This window comes from Mustela erminea, chromosome 16 (assembly GCF_009829155.1).
Source record: "Mustela erminea isolate mMusErm1 chromosome 16, mMusErm1.Pri, whole genome shotgun sequence".
In the NCBI taxonomy this organism is placed as follows: domain Eukaryota; kingdom Metazoa; phylum Chordata; class Mammalia; order Carnivora; family Mustelidae; genus Mustela; species Mustela erminea.
In genome coordinates this window covers 17477782-17501629 of record NC_045629.1, presented here as the reverse complement: position 1 = coordinate 17501629, position 23848 = coordinate 17477782, and the positions used below count along the sequence as shown (strand labels likewise).

The following is a 23848-nucleotide window of genomic DNA, read 5'->3' as shown; positions in this document are numbered from 1 at the left end:
TTGCTTTCTAATCTCCTCTGTATTTTTTTTTTAAGATTTTATTTATTTGATAGACAGAGATCATGAGTAAGCAGAGAGGCAGGCAGAGAGAGAGAGGAGGAAGCAGGCTCCCTGCTGAGCAGAGAGTGCAGTGTGGGGCTCCATCCCAGGATGCTGGGATTATGACCTGAGCCGAAGGCAGAGGCATAACTCACTGAGACACTCGGGTGCCCCTCCTCTGTATTTTTTTAAGGTTTTATTTATTTATGAGAGAGAGAGAGAGATAGTGAGACGGGGATGGGGAGCCGGGAGAGGGAGAGGCAGGCTCCCTGCTGAGCAGGGGTCCGGTGTGGTTTGATCCCAGGACCCTGGGATCATGACCTGAGCTGGAGGCAGAGTGACTGAGCCACCCAGGTGCCCCATCATCTGTGTTTTTGTTTAATCTCACCACAAATAATTTTTTGTACATTTAAACCACCTTAATTCCCGTTTGGAAAAAGATGTAACAAAACAAGACATGACTGCTTATTAGACTATGGATTTAAGTAGCTAACTAACTGGGGAGCAAGCCTGTAATTCTTGACATTCTGTGTAGCTTCATCTCAGGTGTGGGACTCCAGTGTGCACTTGGGTATGTTGGCCAAAGAGCCAAAGAGAAGACATTTCACATACAAATTAATACTATTTATTTGAAAAGATTTTAGAGAATTTTTGGAATGTGTGTAAGGAGGCTGCTTGTTTCTATTTGGAGCTTTAGATTTTTATGTTTTTTTTTTGTTTGTTTGTTTTCCTTAAAAATCTGCCTTAATTACCTTTCCTCTGGAAGAACTAGTTGTATTACTTAGAGAGTCATGTTGGATGATCAATACGCAAATTCGCTTTGAAGTTGTCTTATAGGTATGCATTATCTAAAACCTTCTTACCAGTGCTGTAGTCTATGCTGTTGTAAATTCAAGTGTGCTGTCTCATGATGTTGAGGAAACTGCAGTTGGAAAAGTGGATGTGTTCTGTTGATGCTAATCAAAGTGACAAATAGCATTTCACTGAAAAAAGCATCTGGTAAGCAAAACTTTTAGGAAATTTGAGACTGAAAAAAAAAAAAAAAAAAAAAGAACCCAAACCCTTGATCAGTCAACAGGCACTTACAGAGCGTGCCTGGTATGTAAGGAGCTTATTGCTACACATGTGATTTATAGCAAATAAGTTATATCAGATGGTATCTCTAAGAGGATTTACTACATTTGCATGCGCAAGAGCAACTGGAAATAATGACTTTAATTATTCAGTAAATGATAGGCATTAAAAAGTCTAACCTTATCCAATGAAAACTGTTCGGAGCCAGAAAAAAATTATCAATATCCCACAAGCTCTGCTATTAGACTGCCTGGGTCAGATATTGGGTCTTGGGGGAATGCTGCCCAGTGAGCAGTGTCAAAAAATTATTTATGGAACCCTGGGCTGCTTTAAGAAATATAGAAATTTTTTCAGTTAATAGGTGAAGGAGAGATCATGATGATGGTGATGATGATGATGGCGACATCAAGTGACCACCATTTCTATAGCCTTACTCTGTGCCAAACACAGTGCGTTAGCACTGTACATTTATCACCCCAGTTAATCCTAACAATAACCCTACGAGGTGTGTTTTATTATTTTCATTTTTATGGATGAAGAAATAAAAGATTAGGGGGTTTAACAGACAGGGTAGATTAATACCTTAAAATTGTGTTGTTATATAACACAATCAAGGTCTATTTCCCTTCAGTGAAATGAAGGCCCAGGAGAGGACTGCTTTGGTCCATGCAGCCTTTGGAGTGCAGGCTCTGTCCATTCATAGTGGCACCATCTGAGGGTTCCAGAACCCACCCTTGGATCCTCTGCACCTGGCTGGGACAGATTAGTGAGTGTGTGGAGCAGGAGTGCTCCTTTTTAACCGCTGCATCTGGGGGTGACACACAGTACTTTCCTCGTATTTCCTGGGCAAGGACCACACCTAATGTCAAGGGAACTGGGTACTTATGTGGCTCCAGGAAGAAGAGGAAATAGGCGTGATGAGCATCTAGCCGGGGTTTGTCACAAGAGATGGGACTGAGGTCATAGAGCTGCTAAGGCATAGAGCTGAGATGCAGAATCAGTGCCTTCTCTCGTCAGGAAAGCTACAAGACCCACAAAGCAAACATCCTTCTAGTCAAGCAACAAAATGACATCATTGAGCTTAAGATTTATGATACAATTTGAACTAAGAAAGTGACCTAAATCTATAGGTTAAGTTTATTGCTGCTAGGATGAGAACATTAATTGCTTCTGTGAAATGGGCTTGAAAATGTCAAACAGGATTTCGAGAAGGGCTTCGTAGTGTCACCAAGAGTCTGACAGGCTGTAGCCAGCCTGGGATAGACTTTCTGCCTTAAATATTGAACTCTAAGACCCCCTGCTGTATTAGTGGCAAGAAGGCATTTTATAGAAGAAGGCATTTGACTGGTTTCATTCACAATGAGACACATGTCTCCAATGGTAATTCACTCATAAATGGTAAAAGAAATGGGTAGATTTTGTTAACAAAACCACAAAATAGTTATGTCTGTATTATAGATAAGTACAGTGTGTATTAGATTGAAACAAAAGAAAAGGCCAATATTGGCTTATTTTTGACCTACAGGAAGGCCATTTCACATGGTCCAACCTAATACAGGAAGTGAGTGTCTACATTAACTGGTAATCTGTAAATATATTCTTTCATCATATGGACTCAGTGCTTATCAAGCAGTCGTAGTTTGTCCACGGGAAATTCCAAGTTAAAGTGACCCCCAGATATTCTAAGTAGGGAGCCTGCCCAGGTGATGAGTAGCATTCTTCATGAACAGTTGGATCAGGACCCCATTTCTATGGGGATGCTTCCTCACTGTTCCAAAAACGCCCTACTTCATTCACTTTAGTCGTTCTTTTTTTTTTTTTTTTTTTTTTTTTTTTTTTTTTTTTTTTAATTTGACAGACAGATCACAAGTAGGCACAGAGGCAGGCAAAGAGAGGAGGAAGCAGGCTTCCCGCTGAGCAGAAAGCCCGATGTGGGGCTTGGTCCTAGGACCCTGAGATCGTGACCTGAGCCGAAGGCAGAGGCTTAACCCACTGAGCCACTCAGGCGCCCCAGTTTGGTTGTTTTGAAAGCAGCTTTTAAGTGTGAATGTTTCCAAGAGAAATTGTCCAATGAATCACTATCAGAAAATAGCACCTTTGTGTGCCAGCAGAGTGCAAGGCTGTGATGTCCTCAGAGAGACAAACAAAAAGTTTCGATGAAGAAGAGTGATGTGTTAGAAGTTTGGGGCTTCAAAAGTACGAGGCAGTGGTCAGTTTGAGGATGCTGTGTACCTTCTATGATTGAAGATTCAGAGTGACTGGATGGGAGAAGGGATAGAGAAAGGGAACCGGAGTGATGTTGGAGAGAAATTCAGCTTGGTTGCAGTTTGGCGCAGGGCTGATTTTACAATGACTGTGGTGTTCACAGAAGGAGAACTTATTTTCCATCTCTACTGCATGATTCTGAAGATCTCCCATGTGTTCTAAAAAATTTTTGAATTTTGCATACTGATGGTCCCAGCCTAAAAAGCTAAACTGGCATCTACTTCTAACTCCAACAAAGTAAAAGAGCTGTGTGGAAAGAGGTAAAGTATCTGCCAAGGAGTGGTTAGAAAGGTAAACAATCGGCTACATTTCCCGTGTTTTCCTAATTTTGTATATTTTCTCCTGTTCTCCTCAAATGTGCTCTTACTGCCCACCACTCAGCTTTTCCTTTCAGTGCTCCAAAATCAATATATATGAATGATATTTGGACCTCTTAATGTTTGAGTGCTCTTTTATTCCTTATTTTTGTTCCTTAGGGAATCTCATTAAGTCTCATGGCTTTAAATATAAACTATTAGCTTAAGTGTCTCAAGTTTATATATCCATTTTGAATTTCTCACCTTTATCTCCCCACTGGAATATCCGACTTGGACGTCTATCTCCATGGTCAAGTAGACATATCAAACTCAGCAGAAACTGCATTTCTAACTTTCTAGGTTCTACACGTTGCCTTTCCCTTTTCAGAAGATGGCAATTCCATCTTTCTGGTTGCTCAGGCCAAAAATCTTGGAAAATATACTTGTATCCTCTTTTTTTCCCCTCTTACTCCTCATCTAGTCTGTCAAAATGTCATTGATGTCATCTTGAAAATACATCCAGAGTTATATTGAGACAGCATGATCTGTGTTACTGCAATGAGCTCCTATCTGGCTTCCAGTTCTTTCCACACACTCCCAGCACCCCAGCCAGAATGGTCTAACCCCTTTTCTCCCCAGTGCAGTGCTCAAGATGGCACTCAAAGTAAAAGCTGAAGTTCTCACAATGGTCCCCTGACCCTGTGGCTAGTTCTATCTCACTCATCTCCATGATCTCTCATAACTATCTTTTCCTCCTCATCCTTCTTTTACTCCATTCTAGCCATGTGGTTTTCCTGATGTTCCATGATCAGGATGGGTATAATCCTAGCCTAGGGTCTTCCTGCTGGCTGTTCCCTCTGCCCCCAGACATACATACACATGGGTAACTTCCTCACCACCTTCAAGTTTTTGCTAAAATATCTATTTAATCTTTTCAATGAAGTCCATTCTGGTTACGTTGAAGAAAGTTGTAACTCTTTTCCCTGTCCCGACCCTACAGATCTACTTAGCTTTACTGTTTTCGGTAATATGTGCCTCCTTCCAATACGATGTACAAATATATACCATGTAATTTACCTTTTTATATATTTAAGCCTTTGTAATCTGTCTAATCATTAGAATATAAGCACTGTAAGGATGAGGAGGTTCTTTGTTTCTTTCTCTGATGCACCTAAAATGAGACTGGCACATCGTACATGCTCAATAAATATCTGTTGACTGATTATTATTACTTATTATATGGAGGTTAATTATTTAATACACATTTGAATAAAATCATCATACAATTTGTATGAAACTCATTGAATACTTTCTTTTGGAATTAGATATAAGTAAAGAAAACAATGACATATATTAGTTGTCCAATAGGAAACTTAAAAAAAAATGATATATGCCACCTTCAGCAGGAGTTTAAACTTGAACTGTGATTGGACTTCTGTCCCCTTTAGTGATAAACCAGATAATTTGCACCAACACTGCTGTTTACATTGACTGGAAAAGCTTAAGAAAATGTTTAAAAATCTTCTAAAATCGCCTAAGAACGGACAAAAGAGTAAAGAATTACTTTGCGGAGACCTGTGAGAAGACAGTTATACAGAACAGGAGCCTGGCATTTGGGATCACTTTTGCATGTCGGGAACATTTGCCAATCCAGAACAGGTGGATGAAAGGATGAGCACTGCTTGGGAAAGCCTCAGAGGACGGGGCGGGTCGGGGGGGACCTAAACTAGAGTTTAATGATACCAAGAGTGGAGGGTCCGTGGGACCGCCAGTTGTGGATGGGGCACCAAAATTCTGCACCCTTGCAATGAGACATAGAGCAACACTTGCATGGATTCCTGGCAGCCTTCCGGTTATCCGTGAGCCCCAAAACTTCAGACCTCGAAGTTTGATCAAATGGAGCCTGGATTGCCAGTGCAACCTGAGCTCTAGCGGAAGCTAGGAGTCTTCTTTTAGAGGAGGACAAGTCATTCTCAGCCTCAAATTAGAACTCTAAGGTCCCCCCCCCAACTGTAAAGTCCACTACATTGTTAAAGATAAGAAAAAGAGACAAGAACACATAACTGAGAACAGAACACTTAAAGAGACGCGTGGGATATCCGCAGAGTAGAATTACCAGAGGCAGACCGACATAAACCATGTTCATTATGCTTATGGAGATAAAATTCAGTGTTAAATATTTCATGAAGAAACTGGAAACTATAAAAAGTGATACTTCAAATTTGAAAGAGAGTGACCTAGAAATTCTAATAGAAAAATATGATAATCAAACTGGAAGTGTCCCCCCTCACTATTATTCTCTTACCATGAAATATTCTGTGTCGAAGTGAGGCAGTGCTGGTGAATATTTCTCTTTTATTTTCACTCTTTCTGGTTATGCTTTTATCTAACCTTGGATTTTTTCCTGATATTTTTCTGGCTTATCAAGTTTAAAGTGAGATATAAAGTAATTGTTAAATATGATTATACTTTCTTTCTCAATGTTACATTTTCATTCTAAATGCTCCTTTGTGACAACAAAGTGATAGTTACCCTGTTTAGGATACTTTATGTTTTGTTTTTGGTTTTGGGAACGGTTCTGCAGTTGCTCCTTTTATATGTAGACGTAAGAGGATTTTTATTTTTGCCATTTCTTTATTCTTTTATCGCAACATTTCCTGTTAGATAACCAAATTTAAACATCCATGAGCCCTACACATAGTACTTTTGGAACAAGTTTTTTTGTCATCTTATATTTTCTCCTTTGATAATTGGTTAACTTAGCTATGAGAATTTCAAGAATAACGGGATTGTAGAGTGAGAAGAGGAGCTGAGGCCAAAATTTAAGCCCCTTACTTCTCATTTTAGAGAATCCTATGGCTTTGGAGATGCTGAACGTTCCAGACTGGTCTCATTGTTGATATCAGACTCACAGCTGACTCATGTCACTGATATCAGAAGGTTTAGCAAAGCAATTCTCTTGTCCTTTGAAGGCGTTTGTTTAACTGTGGTATTGGTTATTACATTTTCAGAGAGTTTTATAACCCTGAGATTGCATATTTGAAAGAGACTGTACTGGAAGAAGACACACCAGATGGCATAAAGGGGGAAAAAGCCAATCTAATCTAAAATGTGGTAATAAATGAATTTTTATTTAATTAGTATGCTAATGATTAATAGGAAAGTCAATACAACTGACACCAAAGATATATTAGACATGTATTCTAATAAACACTCTGATTTGTGCTGCTATAGTCTGTCAGATTGACATATCCCTGCTTGTGTTTTATGTGACACAGGAGTAAAGAAAGAAAAGTATCTATTATTGCCAGGCATACACTGAATGGTGGCTTTATTTGAACAACTCCCATCTTCCTTTCTGAGGAGCAGCATTCAAGTAGCCAAAGTGTCCTAAAGGATCTGATACAACAGCAGGAGTTTCCAGGTAGAGCCAGTGATTGAGTCAGGTGAGTGGCACCTTTGTGATTGTAGGTGTTCTGTATGTTTGCAGGATCACATTCCCCACCAGAGGCTGAGGCTTAAAGGACAGAGTCATGCTGTCAGGGGTGGGGAAGGGATTTGAAACAAAATAAATTAAGTTTCAGGGGTCCAGATGAATGGCTTGGGATTCAGATGAGGGTGCCTCCTCTTGGTGGGAGGAAGAGGGAACCCGAGGGCAAATCAGAGAGGTAGAAGCACAGTCACACAGAGGAGGAAAACATGACTGGGGCTTCCAGGAGCAGCTTCCACCAAAGGTCTCCAAGCTGGAACATTCAACCTGGGGACTATGCACATGATCCATGGGAGCAAAGAAGAGAGACACTAGCACTATCATTTATATTTATTTTCATCTCATTCTTTAAAAAATTATACTTCTATGTATGTGTTATGATGTATATAATATAATACTACAGTAGAACTTGTGTGAAATTTACGTGCAAATAAAGATCCATGTATAGGGATGCATGCTCAATAATCATTGCTAGAGGGTGTTATCATCTCAAGGTAAATGGAGATTAGTCCACCGGTTAATCCAGCTTTGTACAAGGTTGACTCAAAAAATCCAATGGGACTGAACATACAGGTGATGGGGCTGCTTAGTCATGGCTAAGAGGTAAGCAGAGGAAGGACTGGCAAACTTGAAGAATCATGTGCAGTTTTATTGACTTAGGCTCACCTGTCCTTCCTTCTCTACCTCCTCCTTCCCTCCCTTCTTTCTGACTTTCTTCCTTTCTCCCTCCCCCCGCCTCCCTCTTTTTGCAAGTAGTTGGCTCTGACAGGATCTAGTTCTTTAATTCTTTACTTTAAAAAAGAAAAGTTTTTTTTTTTTTTAATTTATTTGAGAGATTGAGAGCGTGAGCATGAGCAGGGGGCAGGGGCAGAGAGAAAAGCAGACTTCCTGCGAGCAGGGAACCTGATGTGGAACTTGATCCCAGGACCCTGGGATCATGACCTGAGCCAAAGGCAGACGCTTAACTGACTGAGCCACCCAGGAGCCCTCATTCTTTACTTTTCTATGAGACTTTTTAACAACTAGCAAAATATAATTTATATACTTGATAATATGATCTTTTATTCTTTTGGATTTTAGCAGCTTATCAGAAATACACAAATCTCTTTAGACGTCTTTTCTGTCAGAAAGTGCATTTTAATATTTTTCTAGATTATTAGCACAAAATAAATAGTCACATTATAATTATTTAAAAAAAACTCAAAATGATCATTTTTTCAGTTTTATTAAGAAAAAATTGACCTACATCACTGGATAAACTTCAGGCATATAGCATGATAGTTTAATTTACATATGTTGTGAAATGATCTGCAGTAGGTTCAGCTAACATCCATCTTCTTATACAGATACAATAAAAAGAAAAGAGAGAAAAAAGAAAAAAAATATTCTTGTGATGAAAGTTCAGGTTTACTTTCTTAGTAACTTTTCTGTATATCATGCAACAGTGTTAATTATAGTCATCCTGCTATATATTACACCCCTTATAGTTACTTATCTTATAAATGGAAATTGGTAACTTTTGACCACACTTCCTCCAATTCCCTCTCTGCCCTCCACCTCTGGTAACCACAAGCCTTTTTCTATGAATTTTTTTTTTTTTTTTTTTAAGATTCCACATGTAAGAAGATCATAGTATTTGTCTTCCTTTGTCTGTCTTATTTCACTTAGCATAATGCCTTCAGGGTCCATCCATCTTGTTGCAAAGAGTAGAATTCCCTTGCTTTTTAATGGCTGAATAATATTCCACTATTTGTATGCCACACTTCTTTTTTTTTTTTTTTAAAGATTTTATTTATTTATTTGACAGACAGAGATCACAAGTAGGCAGAGAAAGAGGGGAAAGCAGGCTCCCCGCTGAGCAGAGAGCCCGATGTGGGGCTCAATCCCAGGATCCTGAGATCATGACCTGAGCTGAAGGCAGAGGCTTAAACCACTGAGCCACCCAGGCGCCCCAATGCCACACTTCTTTATCCATTCATGCATTGATGGACACTTAGGTTGTTTCCATGTTCGGATATTGTAGATAATCCTGCTATGAATGTGGGGGTGCAGGTATCTTATCCAGTTAGTGTTTTCCTTTGGATATATTCTCAGAAGTAGAAGTGCAGGATCATATGGTAGTTCTATTTTTAGTTATTTGATCCTCCGTACAGTTTTCCAGAGTGGCTGTACCAATTTACATTTTCTCCTGCAATGCACAAGTGTTCCCTTTTCTCCACATCCTTGGCAGAATTTTTCCTCTCATGTCTTTTTGATCATGACCATTTTAATAAGCATGGGGTGTTATCTCATTGTGGTTTTAATTTACATTAATGACTAGAGATGTTGAGATCTTTTCATGTACTTGTTGGCCTTTCATGTGTTATCTGGAGAAATGTCTATTCTAGTCTTTTGCCCATTTTTAACTGGGTTATTCTTTTTTTTTGTTATGAGTTGTATGAATTTTTAGCCTATTTTAGATATTAACATCTTACCAGATACATAGTTTGCAAATACTTTTTCTATTCTGTAGGTTGTCTTTTCATTTTGTTGATGGTTTCTTTTACTGTATAGAACTTTTTAGTTTGATCTAGTCCCATTTGTTTATTTTTTATTTTGTTGCTTGTGCTTTCAGTGTCATATCAAAAAATCATTACCAAGACCTATGTCAAAGAGATTTGTTCCTATGTTTTCTTTTAGGTGTTTCATGGTTTCAGGTCTTACAGGTAAGTCTTTAATCCATTTCAAGTCAATTTTTGTGAGTGGTGTAAGCTTTGGGTCCAGTTTCATTCTTTAATGTGAATATCCATCTATTCCCACTACCATTTTTTGAAACAGCTGTCTCTTCTCCATTGAGTATTTTTGGTTCCCTTGTCAAATATTAGTTGATGATATGCTTGGCTTTATTTGGGCTCTTGGTTTGGTTTCATTGGTCTATTTGTTTTTATGCTGATATCATGCTGTTTTGAGAGCTATAGCTATATAGTATAGATTGAAATCAAAGTGTGGTGTCTCCCGCTTTGTTCTTCTTTCTCAGGATTGTTTTGGCTATTTAGGGTCTTTTGTGGTTTTGTATACATTTTAGAAGTTTTTTTTCACTTCTAAAGAAAATATCATTGAATCTTGGTGGGAGGAGGGTATTAAATCTACAGATGGCTTTTGGCTCTATTGACATTTTCACAATATTAATATTTCTAATCCATGAACACAGGATACCTCTCCATTTATTTGTGTCTTCTTTGATTTTTTTTAATCAACATCTTGTAGGTTTCAGAGTAGAGATCTTTTACCTTTTTAGTTAAATTTATTCCTAAATATTTTACTGTTTTTGATGCTCTGTAGATGTGACTGTGTCTTTCTTTCCTTATCAGAAAATTCATCGTTAGTGACAATGACTATTTTTAACTTACTGTTACTTTAACCATTGTTAAAATTGCCAGTCTAATTTAGACTTTTATACCTTGAGCTCTGAGCCAACAGCTTTTATCTTTTCTTTATCTATCCTTATGTCTGGTGTGTGCAATCTAGATAATGAAACAGCATCATTCTGGCAATCAGAGACTGGAACTTCAGGATGCAGACTGAGTAAGGCTCAGGGAGATAAAATTAGCCTTTATTTACAGTACATGAGAATAAACTAGACTGTCAGAATATAGCAACACTGTGTCATGCTACATTCAGTAAGTGTTTACTGAGTACCTCTTACAGGCTAGGCGTTGTGCCAGCTGCTGCAGAAGTTGAGGGGGAAGATACAGGGCAATATAAGATATGTTATTGGATCTTAAGAAGCCTACAATGTGCTTGGGGTGATAAACCATACACATATACAAAGGTAAGTAACAGTTATAAGTGCCAAATGTGTATTACAGACAGTAAGATTTTAAGAGCTTACGAGAAACACGAGTCTTTTTTTCCCCTTTTGTTTTCTTCCTTTAATCTCCCTGCACTTTTTCAAATTTGTTCATATTTGCTTAGATGATTTTATGTGGATGATTACAATGCTTATACAAAAGGACAGATAAATTTAGCTATAGACAAACCTAATTATGCATTTGGTTCCTTTCATCCATCCATTCATCCTTCAGTCATCCATCCACTACCGAACATTTATAAAACCCTTTTTGTGTACCAGGCAACATGCTAAGTGATAGGATTACAAAGTGCATTACAAAGGATACAAACGCATCCTCAATTCATATTTGCTGATGAAAAAGTCTACTTCGACCACAAATGAGTGATTTGGGGATACTAATAAATGATATATTCAGCCCAAGGATCATATTCATTCATTCTCTTGCTGACTTATACATATATTAAATGTTTATTCTTGTGTACCAGGCACCATGTTCAGTGATGGGGATAGAGTTATAAAAAGGCAAGGCAAGGACTCAGCTTGTACAGTAAAACTGGTTCTAGTTTTCATAGTCCTTATAATTTTTTTTTTAGTCCTTACAGTTTAACAGAAGAAGCAGACATTAAACAAATACAGCTGGTCCTTGTACAACATGGATTTGAACCACACAGATACCAATTAAATGCAGATTTTTTCCATAAATATAGTACCATAAATATATTTTCTCTGCCTTATGATTTTCTTAATATTTTCTTTTCTATAGCTTACTTTATTGTAAGAATATGATATATAACACATATAACACAAATATGTGTTAACTATTTATGTTATCAATAAGGCTTCCGGCTAATAGTAGGCTATTAGTATTTATATTTTGGGGAGTCAAAAGGTATATACAGATTTTTGACATGTGTGGGGGCATCAGTGCCCTTAACCTCCATGTTGATGAAGAGTTAACTCTAATTACTGAATCATAATTGTGAGAAATGGTGTGTAAGAGCAAAACGAGGGCTATGGGAACATGTAAAAGGAGAACTAATCTCTCTTTGACAAATGGTGTTGGAAAAACTGGACAGCAGCATGCAAAAGAATGGAATCAGAACACTTTCTTACATCATATACACACACACAAATTCAAAATGGATTAAATGTGAGACCTGAAACCATAAAAATCCCAGATGAGAGCACAAGCAGTAATTTCTCTGACATCAGCTATAGCAGCTTTTTTCCTAGATAGGTCCCCAGAGATATGGGAAAGAAAAGCAAAAATAAACTATTGGGAGGGACAATGTCAAAATAAAAAGCTTTTGCACAGTGAAGGAAGTAATCAAACTAAAAGGCAACCTACAGAATGGGAGAAGATATTTGCAAATGACATATCAGAGTTAGTATTGAAAATATGTAGATGTTATAAAACTCAACACCCAAAAACCAAGTAATCCAATTTAAAAATAGGCAGAAGACATAAACAGACATTTCTCTAAAGAAGGCATTTGAAAGGCCAACAGACAACTGAAAAGATGCTCATCATCACTTATCATCAGGGAAGTGCTAATCAAAACCACAGTGAGATATCACGTCACACTTACCAGAATGGCTAAAATAAAAAACACAAGAAACAACAGGTGTTGATTTCATTCTTTTTTTTGTGACTGAGTAGTATTCCATTATATATATACATATATAATGGAATACTTTACACACACACACACACACCCCCCACATCTTTTTTATCCACTCATCAATCAGTGAATACTTGGGCTGCTTCCCTATCTTGGCTATTGTAGATAATGCTGCTATAAACATCAAGGTGCATGTATCCATTTGAATTTGTGTTTTTGTATACTTTGAGTAAATACTCAAGTATGACTGCTGGATTGTAGGGCATTCTATTTTTAACTTTTTAAGGACACTCCATACTGTTTTCCACCGTGGCTGCTCCAGTTTGCATTCCCACCAACAGTGCACAAGACTTCCTTTTTGTCTACATCCTCATTGGCCATTTGCAGTGACATGAAAATGTCAGACAAAACACATTTCAAAGTTGCTTGCATCTCTACTGGTGTTAGGAAATATAGAAAATAGTTCAATAGCACTGATGTTGAATGAATAGGTAGAAAGCCTCTTGTGTCCAGGACTTAGAATTGTGTGTGGCACATGGTAGGTATACAACATGGGTGAGTGAACCAATGATGATAGAATTTCTGCATCGCAACCAGGCACATTATAGGTAATGGAAAATTACTGGCTGAATTCAGTGGAATCTCTTGGAAACTGAAGAAGAATGTTAAATTGATGATTTAGAATAAATGTGTTAATATTATGCATATTTAACACTTAATATTGAATGTTTCCATAGAGCCAAATTAAATGTAAAACTCTTGACATGTTTTTATCTGTTTCACTTAGTTTTTCTACACCTCAAAAAATGTTTTTGTTTGTTTGTTTGAAACTAAACCCAATGGATTAAACCATCTGCCTGCTGTTTTCAAAATGAAAAAATTATTTTTTCCCAAGTGAATGAGCTATCCTAGAATATAAACCCTTAGAGGGCAAGAGTTAATATTTTCATGTTATTTAATATTCTTCAAAGGCAAATGCTAAACCCATGCACTCAGGAGACACTAATAACACCAGCTAATTATGATCAAGCCTCTTGAAACCAGGCTTAAAATAGTTCTTTTTTCAGTTTGTCAAAATATTATCTATATTTAGCAACACAAAATTTTTTAAAAAAGCAGATAGTTCTTTGTTTTTCAGATTGTCAAAATATTATCTGTATTTAACACAAAATTAAACAGAAATCCAAACATCTTTAAATATTTTTTTAAACGTGTAGGTAAAAATCAAACAATGTTTCTTAATCTCTAGGATTTCACAATTGTTTCCAGTGGTTTTGTTTTATCATTAGTTTATTTATAATCTCAGTCATAGTTAGACTAAATTTCTAGCTTCTTACAAGAATTTCAAGATAAATGTAAAGTTGCTTGTAGTATAAATCCCATTCGACAGAAAACTGCTCTAAATGCTCATGAAGAATTTTTGAAGAAATAGAATAATGATAGGCAGTAAGAATGGGAATTTGGATATCCCTACTGTATTACTGATCCTTCTTTAAAAATTTTTTTATTGTGTTATGTTAGTGATTGTTTTTTTTTTTTTTTAAAGATTTTATTTATTTATCAGAGGGTGGGGGAGAGAGAGCGAGCACAGGCAGACAGAATGGCAGGCAGAGGCAGAGGGAGAAGCAGGCTCCCTGCTGAGCAAGGAGCCCGATGTGGGACTCGATCCCAGGATGCTGGGATCATGACCTGAGCTGAAGGCAGCTGCTTAACCAACTGAGCCACCCAGGCATCCCTGTTTTTTTTTTTTTTTTAAAGGTTTATTTTATTTATTTATTTGACAAACAGAGATCACAAGTCAGCGAGAGGCAGGCAGAGAGAGAGGAGGAAGCAGGATCCCCGCAGAGCAGAGAGCCCTATGCGGGGCTCGATCTCAGGACCCTGGGATCATGACCTGAGCTGAAGGCAGCAGCTTAATCCACTGAGTCACCCAGGCGCCCCAGTCATTGGTTTTTGATGTAATGTTCCATGATTCACTGTTCGTATATAACACCCAGTGCTCCATGCAGTCCGTGCCGTCAATACCCATAATCTCAGATTCTAGCTTTTGGCTAATTCTAAACATTTTCACAGCAGTGGGATATAGGACTCCATTTCCACTAAAGGGAATGGCTGGGGAAGGCAACAGCTTTTCTGAAGCATCTGCTAAGAGTTGGGTGCTTTGTATATTGGCTCATTTAGCCCTCAGAACAACTCCATGAAATTAGAAAACCAAAGCAAGGTGAGATTGCACCAGTTTCTTAAGGACTCACAGATGGTAAGTGGAGGAATGGGATGCTACCTTCTTTTCTTCTTTTTGGTAGGGTGTAAGGTTGATATTTGCTTTCTTTTTTTTTTTTTAAATCCCCAGAATACCTGTTAGCATCACATCACTTATTGGAAATCCATTCCCCACCAATCTGCACAGCCAGTTCTAAACCACGTATATGTAGATTTCCTTCTAGCTTTTCTATTCTATTCTGCTGGTCAGATCTGCTTATTTCTTGTCTGTCTCTTCACTAATACTACCTGGTCTTAATATTTAAGTTTTGATATCTGTTAAGGCAAATCCTCCTTAAGGAACGATAGTTCCTTTTAAGGAGTACTTGGGGTCCTTAATCTTTCATATAAATTTTGCAGTTGACTTATCAATTTTCAGTTATATACATGGACACAAAAACATGCTGAAATTTTGACTGGAATTGTATTAAATTTATATGTCAATTTAGGCAATTAGGAAGATTTGGCTTGTATATGATATTAAGGTTTTCAGTTTTTGAATATGGCATATTTCTCCATTTATTTAGCTTTTTAAAGATATATTTCAGTAAAGGTTATGATTTTTCACCATAAAAAGTTTTATTCATTGTTGAGAAAGCTTAGTAACTTCCAAGCAGGGGTATTTCCCAATACCCAGTACTGATAGGACTGTGAAGAACAGTGGTCATGGAGGCACCTTTCAGAAGGAGGAACTGCTAAGATGAAGGAAAAAAATGCCAAGGGAACTCTTTTGTATGCACAGAAGAGTTCAATCAAAGATCTTCTATTTTCCATCCCCCATCCACCTCAGGGTACAGAATTTATATGGATTCTGCAACAGGATTTAATGATTGGTGATTTCTGATGTTTCTTATTCTTCCCCTTTCTAAATGGAGTTTTTGCTATAGTTATCCTGATCCAATTCCACTGTTGTATTTTGAATGTTAGGAATGTCGGTGTCCTGTGTTCCTTGTTCACAGGTCACTGAACCTTGAGGAGCCATATCAACATTTGACTGAGAGGACTGTATATGATATTAAAATCAGAAATGAATAAAACAATCAAAAAGGCTATGTTTTGTCCCTTTTGGGGTAGCAGTGAATGTATCCTATGTGTGAGAAGAGTAAAAAGGTTATCAGATCTATGCCTCAAACTATATAAAATTTTTGACTCAAAATGGATCACAGAATTAAATATAAGAGCTAGGACAATAAAACTATTAGAAGAAAATATAGGTGTAAATTTTTGTGACCTTGGGTTAGTTAGGTGATGGTTTCTTTGATATGACTTGGAAAACACTTGTAGCAAAAGAAAAAAGGCCATTAGACTTCAAAAATTAAAAAAAAAACACTACCAAGTATGCAGAACTGATTTAACATTTGAAAATCAATGAATGTAATAATCACATCAACATGCTAGAGAAGAAAAATTACATGATCATATAAATAGATGCAGAAAAAGCATTTGACAAATTCCAACACCTTTTCATTATAAAACCTCTCAGTAACTAGAAAGAGAGGGGAATTTTTCAGCTCAATAATCTAAAAAATTTCTTATAGCTAGCATCATATGTAATGGCGAGAAGCTCAAAACTATCTCATAAAGATCAGGAACAAGGCAAGAATGGACTCTGTCATCACTGCTTTTCAACATCATACTGGAAATTCTAGCCAATGTAATAACACAAGAAAAGGAAATCAAAGGTATACACTGGGAAGGAAGAACTAAAGCTGTCCTTGTTTGCAGATGACATGATTATCTATGTAGAAAATACGAAAGAATCAACAAAAACCTGCTGGAACTAATAAGTGATTATAACAAGATTGCAGGATACAAGGTTAATATATAAAAGTCAGTTACTTTTTCTATACCAAAAATGAAAAAGCATTTGAAATAAGAAAATTTATATTAGCACCTCCCAAAATGAAATACTTAAATATAAGTCTAACAAAATGTGCACAAGATCTATATGTACAATGAAATATCATCACACACTTTTAAGAGGAAGATTACAAAACTCTGATCAAAGATATCAAAAAAGTAAACAAATGGAGAGATATCTCATATTCATGGATAAGAACTCAGCAATGTCAAGATATTAATTCTTCCAACTTCATCTATAAGTTCAGTGACATCCCAATCAAAATATGAACAAGTTATTTTGTTGCTATCAACAAGCTGATTCTAAAGTTCATGTGAAGAGGCAAAAGACCCATAATAGCTAATATTGAATATTGAAGAACAAATCTGGTGAGCTAACATTACCTGACTATAGGACTTACTCTAAAGATATAGAGATTAATGACAGTATGGTATTGGTGGAAGAACAGACAAATATATAGAACAGAAAAGAGAACCCAGAAATAGATCCATATAATTATATCCAATGATCTTTGACAAAGGAACAAAGGCAATACAATGGAGAAAATACAGTCTTTTCAACAAGTGCTGCACAACTAAACATCCACATGCAAAAAAAAAAAAAAATTAAACACAGACCTTCACATTTCACAAAAATAAACTCAAAATGGATCATAGTCCTAAATGTACAGTGCAAAACTATGAAATTATTAAAAGATAACATAGGAGAGAACTTAAATGACCTTGGTTATGATGACAACTTTTTAGGTAAAGCTCTGAAGTCATAATCCATGAAAGAAATAGTTGGTAACCTGGAATTTATTAAAATTAGAAAACTTCTCTGCAAAGACAAAGGAGTGAGAAGAAAAGCCATAGACTGGGAGAAAATATTTGCAAAGGAAATATCTGATAAAAAATTGTTATTAAAAATACACAAAGTATTTTGTCGAAGATTATTTGACCATAGAGTTGAGGGCCCATATCTGGGCTCTCTACTCTGTTCCACTGGTCTATGTGTCTGGTTTTATGCCAGTACCATGCTGTCTTGGTGATCACAGCTTTATAGTAAAGCTTGAAATCAGGTAACGTGATGCCCCCAGTTTTATTTTTGTTTTTCAACATTTTCGTAGCAATTCAGGGTCTCTTCTGATTCCATACAAATTTTTGGATTATTTGCTCTAGCTCTTTGAAAAATACCAGTGGAATTTTGATCGGAATGGCATTAAAAGTACAGATTGCTCTAGGCAGTATAGACATTTTAACAATGTTTATTCTTCAATCCAAGAGCATGGAATGGTCTGCCATCTTTTTTTGTCTTCTTCAATTTCTTTCATGAGTGTTCTGTAGTTCCTCGAGTACAGTTCCTTTACCTCTTTGGTTAGGTTTATTCCCAGGTATCTTATGGTTCTTGGTGCTATAGTAAATGGAATCGATTCTCTAATTTCCATTTCTTTATTTTCATTGTTAGTGTATAAGAAAGCCACTGATTTCTGTACATTGACTTTGTATTCTGCCACATTGCTGAATTGCTATATGAGTTCTAGTAGTTTGGGGGTGGAATCTTTTGGGTTTTCCATATAAAGAATCATGTCATCTGCGAAGAGAGAGAGTTTGACTTCTTCATTGCCAGTTTGGATACCTTTTATTTCTCTTTGTTTTCTGATTGCTGTTCCTAAGACTTCTAATACTAGGTTGAACAAGAGTGATGAGAGTGGGCATCCTTGTTGTGTTCCTGATCTCAAAGGGAAGGCTGTGAGCTTTTTCCCATTGAGGATGATAATTTGCTGTGGGTCTTTCATAGATAGATTTTATGAAGTTCAGTATATGTGCTGCCGAAGCGAGCACGATTTTATGAAGTTCAGGAATGTTGCCTCTATCCCTATACTTTGAAGTGTTTTAATCAGGAACGAATGCTGGATTTTGTCAAATGCTTTTTCTGCATCAATTGAGAGGACCATGTGGTTCTTCTCTCTTCTCTTATTAATTTGATCTATCACATTGATTAATTTTCGGATGTTGAACCACCCTTGCAGCCCAGGGATGAATCCCACCTGGTCATGGTGGGTAATCTTTTTAATGTGCTGTTGGATCCTGTTTGCTAGGATCTTGTTGAGAATCTTAGTATCCATATTCATCAGTGATATTGGTCTGAAATTCTCCTTTTGGTAGGGTCTTTGCCTGGTTTGGGGATCAGGGTAATGCTGGCTTCATAGAAAGAGTATGGAAGTTTTTTTTCTGCTTCAGTTTTTTGAAACAGCTTCAGGAGAATAGGTGTTATTTCTTCTTTGAAAGTTTGGTAGAGGGGCACCTGGGTGGCTCAGTGGGTTAAAGCCTCTGCCTTCGGCTCGGGTCATGATCCCAGGGTCCTGGGATCGAGCCTCACATCGGGCTCTCTGCTCTGCAGGGAGCCTGCTTCCTGCTCTCTCTCTCTCTCTCTGCCTGCCTCTCTGCCTACTTGTGATCTCTGTCAAATAAATAAATAAAATCTTAAAAAAAAAAAAAAAAGAAAGTTTGGTAGAATTCCCCAGGGAATCCATCAGGTCCTGGGCTCTTGTGTTTTGGGAGGTTTTTGATCACTGCTTCAATCTCATTACTAGATATCGGTCTATTCAGGTTGTCAATTTCTTCCTGGTTCAATTTTGGGAGTTTATAGTTTTCCGGGAATGCATCCATTTCATCTAGGTTGCTTAGCTTATTGGCATATAACTGTTGATAATAACTTCTGATGATTGTTTCTACTTCCTTGGTGTTAGTTGCGATCTCTCCCTTTTACTAATTTGGGCTTTCTCTCTTGTCTTTTGGATTAGTGTGGCCATTGGTTTATTGATCTTATTGATTCTTTCAAAAAACCAACTTCTAGTTTCATTGATATGTTCCACTGTATCTCTGGTTTCTACCTTGTTGATCTCTGCTCTAATCTTGATTATTTCACTTCTTATGTGTGGAGTTGGTTTGACAAAACAGGAAAAAATACACAGTGAAAAAAAGACAGTCTCTTCAATAAATGATGCTGGGAAAACTGGATAGCTATATGTAGAAGAATGAAACTTGTCCATTCTCTTACACCGTACACAAAGATAAACTCAAAATGGATAAAAGACCTCAACGTGAGACAGGAATCCATCAGAATTCTAGAGGAGAAAATAGGCAGTAACCTCTTCGATATCAGCCACAGCAACTTCTTTCAAGATATGTCTCCAAAGGCAAAGGAAACAAAAGGGAAGATGAACTTTTGGGACTTCATCAAGATCAAAAGCTGCTTCACAGCGAAGGAAACAGTCAACAAAACGAAGAGGCAACCCACAGAATGGGAGAAGATATTTGCAAATGACAGACAAAGGTTGATATCCAGGATCTATAAAGAACTCCTCAAACTCAACACACACAAAACAATCATATCAAAAAATGGGCAGAAAATATGAACAGACACTTCTCCAATGAAGAGACATATTTGCATATGTTATATGAAATAAAATAATGGATAATAAGGTTTAAATGCAAGTAATACATTTGATTACAGACTTGTGTTCAGAATATGTAAAGAACTTTTATAAATGAACAACAAAACTGGTACATTTAGTACAATTTAAAAAATGGGCCAATGATTTGGGTAGACATTTATCCATAGGAGAGAAACAAATGGCCAATAAGCATATTAAAAGATGCTCCATATCATAAGCCATTAGAGAAAAGATAAAACCAGAGTGCCATACCACTTCACACCCACTAGGATTGCTAAAACAAGATAGACAATAATGAATGTTGGCAAGTATGTGGTGAAATTGGCAGTTATATGCATTGCTGGTGGGAATGTAAAATTTTGTAACCACTTTGAAAAACAGTTTGGCAGTGCCTTAAAATATGATACATAGAGTTACTATGTGACCCTTGATTGACCAGCTTGAGGCTGTATTTCTAAAGGGAGATTTTATATTTGGTTGGTTCTTTTAGGTATTTTAGAGGAGTATTACAAGTTAGGTACTACTTTTTATATTGATATCTCAAATTTCTGGACCATGCATGATACAGGCCTGTATTTCCATATTCTCCAACATTAGAGCTGGTATTTTTTTTTAAATTTAAATTCAATTAATTAACATATAGTGCATTATTAGTTTCAGAGGTAGAGTTTAGTGATTCATCAGTCTTATATAATACCCAGTGTTCATTGCATCAATGTGCCCTCCTAGAGCTGGTGTTTTTTTTTTTTTTTTAATTCCTTTTTTTTTTAAGGATTTATTTATTTATTTGAGAGCGGGAACTTGAGAATGTGGGGGGAGAGGCAGAGGGATCAAATCCTTTAAGCAGACTCCCTGCTGAGCAAAGAACTCAATGCAGGGCTTGATCTTAAGACCCATGAGATCATAACTTGAACAAAAAATGAGTTGGTCATCCAACCTACTGAGCCTCCCAGGGGCCCCTATTTTTTTTTTTTTAAGATTTATTTGAGAGAGACAGAGAAGGAGGAGGGGCAGAAAGCCAGGGAAAGAGAGAATCTTAAGCAGACTCCCCTGCTGAGGGTGGAGCCTAGTGCAGGGCTGGATCCCAAGACTCAGAGCATGACCTGAGCTGAAATTGAATCGGTTGCTTAACTGACTCAGCCTCCCAGGTGCATCTGTTTTTTGTTATTTATTTATTTATTTATTTATTTATTTATTTATTTATTTATATTTATTTATTTTTTAAAGATTTTATTTATTTATTTGACAGAGATCACAAGCAGGCAGAGAGGCAAGCAGAGAGAGAGAGAGGAGGAAGCAGGCTCCCTATCAAGCAGAGAGCCGGATGCGGGACTCGATCCCAGGACCCTGAGATCATGACCTGAGCTGAAGGCAGAGGCTTAACCCACTGAGCCACCCAGGTGCCCCTGTTTTTTGTTTTTTAAACCTGAATATAGTCTGGGATTGAAAATATATACTATTATGATTAACAGTTGGAGATTAGATATTTTGTTAGTTTCCTCTTTCTCTGAAAAACTTTTTTTTTTTTTTTTTTTTTAAGAAAGGCAGCCTTCCACATGGGGAGCCTCATTTGGTTGTGTCTGCCGTCTTGGAAGTTTGACTTCCCTACATTCTCCTACAAATGGACCTTGGGAGTGTGTTTGGAGGTACTAGCAGGGGCGCACTGCTATTTCTATACATTTGACCCACAAGTGGTCCTTCTCCATTGGGGAAGGTTGTTCTCTGACCCAGCCTCATGGAGAGTTGAGGGAGGTTGGGGATACTTGCCTCATGAGCCAGATCTGCTGACTTAACCCTGGTGATCAATGAGGTGACAGATGTAGCAAGATTGCCCTCACAAGGCACCTGGGTGGCTCAGTCAGTCAAGTGTCTGCCTTCAGCTCAGATCATGTTCCCGGGGTCCTGGGATTGAGTTCCGTGTTGGGCTCCCTGCTCAGTGGGGATTCGGCTTTGCCCTCTGTTCCTACCCGCTGCTCACGTGAATTTGCTCTCTCAAATAAATGAATAAAGTCTTTTTCTTTAAAAGAAGATTGTCCTCACATCCTCTTTCTCTGAAATTTTTGAAAATTTCTGATTATCAGGGGACTCCATTATAACTCCCTACATTTAGGCCCAAGGCCATATGTCCTGTTCTTATTTGGCCATTAAAACAGAGCCTTGCTTTTGGTGAATAATGAGTGTTTTCAATGCAGTAAAAAGCTCAGAGATGGCTCGCCACTCTGGTTTTTAGTTTCCTTTTTATTTTTGGCCCCCAGAGATTTTGCTTACTTTTTTTGGATCATATATTCATTTAAAAGAATTTTAAAAAATGGTCCATATTTCTAGGTGTTTTATAGTGGCAGGTTTTCTTAGGAAATATAAGTAAGCCACTGTCCTGATAAAGAAGGAAGTTAAGTTAGCATTCCGTATGAGATTCCACATCACTGATGTTATCTATGATAGTCCCTCAATGGATATCTGATAAATAATATCTAATAGGTCTAAGTTTTCACTAGAATATTATTTTGGCCCTGTTTATCCAGATTTCTAAGTATAACATAAAGTTGAGTGGATTATATAACCCTGGGTTTGAAAAAGAAAAGTTAAAAATGGATAAGGCATAGCATGAGATGAGAACTATGTACACTTTACTGAAAAGTTATATTAAATAAAATTATGTACACTATATTATCCTATATGGATACCATATTATGTACTAGATATTATATATCTAATATGTATATCATGATATATAACACGTACACACAGTAATGCTGGTTTTAATCTACCAATTTCTCTTCATCAAGGAACTGGTGAAAACCCTTCACCGAATATACTGAGTGAATAATTTTTGTTCACGCTCAGCTGGGGCTCCCCTTCTTCCATTGTCCCAGTGTAGCTGACCTTTCCCTAAGTTCTCCCCTTCATTTATGCCTCTGGCCCTTCTGTGCTGTGAGTTCACTTCTTATACCAGGGACCTGAAGGCCCCAGGAAATCCAAAGATAAAGTTCTCATAAATTCTTTTTATTCATTGTATTTCTGAGGGGATTGGCCCTCTGCATTATGCTCTGTAGAATATGGTGTTGAGTACTTGATCATCTCAGAATACATTCCTTCTCTATTTGCTTATCTCTGAAGCTTTCTGGTCTTTTCTGAATCTTTGCTAGGTGTGATCTCTGTCCAGCTGTTTCTCACCTTATTGGTAGAAGGGGTATTTGAAACACCTTATCTTTGACAGGTAGAGACACTCCTTGACCAGGATCTGACCTAAAATTACATTTTCTATCTGGCAGAATGAGGGACATACAGGCCTTTCATTTATAGAACAAGTTAACATGCTCCTTATTTGCAGAGGCTCAGAGGAGTACTGGATGACCTATTTTATTATCCGCAGTGGGCAACACAAGTTCTCAGCCTGTAGGTTCCGATGGCTTATTCAGGTCCTGGAAGCCCAGTTATTCACACAGGAGGGAATTGATATGTTTCCTGCTGTTAATGTTTGAGAAAATCAATGCTCTGTAGCATATATACCTACCTTAAAAAGCACAGTGAACCAAACATCTTTGCCTCTAGCTTTGACCACAGAGGGGAAACTAATTATTAGTCCTGCTATGACTTTAAGCAACAACGTTTCTCCTGTAATAGAGGGAGGACGGCAATGAAATTTACATTTCAACCAAAAGCAAAAAGAG

At 37.4% G+C, this 23848-nt stretch overlaps 1 long non-coding RNA gene across 2 annotated transcripts in view; it reads left to right on the top strand.

The window, feature by feature from the left end:
• The window catches only part of LOC116575094, a 77754-nt gene that overhangs the window by 49555 nt on the left and 4351 nt on the right, over positions 1-23848 (top strand). For both annotated transcript variants that reach the window (XR_004279609.1, XR_004279608.1), the window contains exon 2: positions 6953-7120. This is a non-coding gene — a long non-coding RNA (uncharacterized LOC116575094). The remainder of the gene's footprint in view (positions 1-6952; positions 7121-23848) is intronic.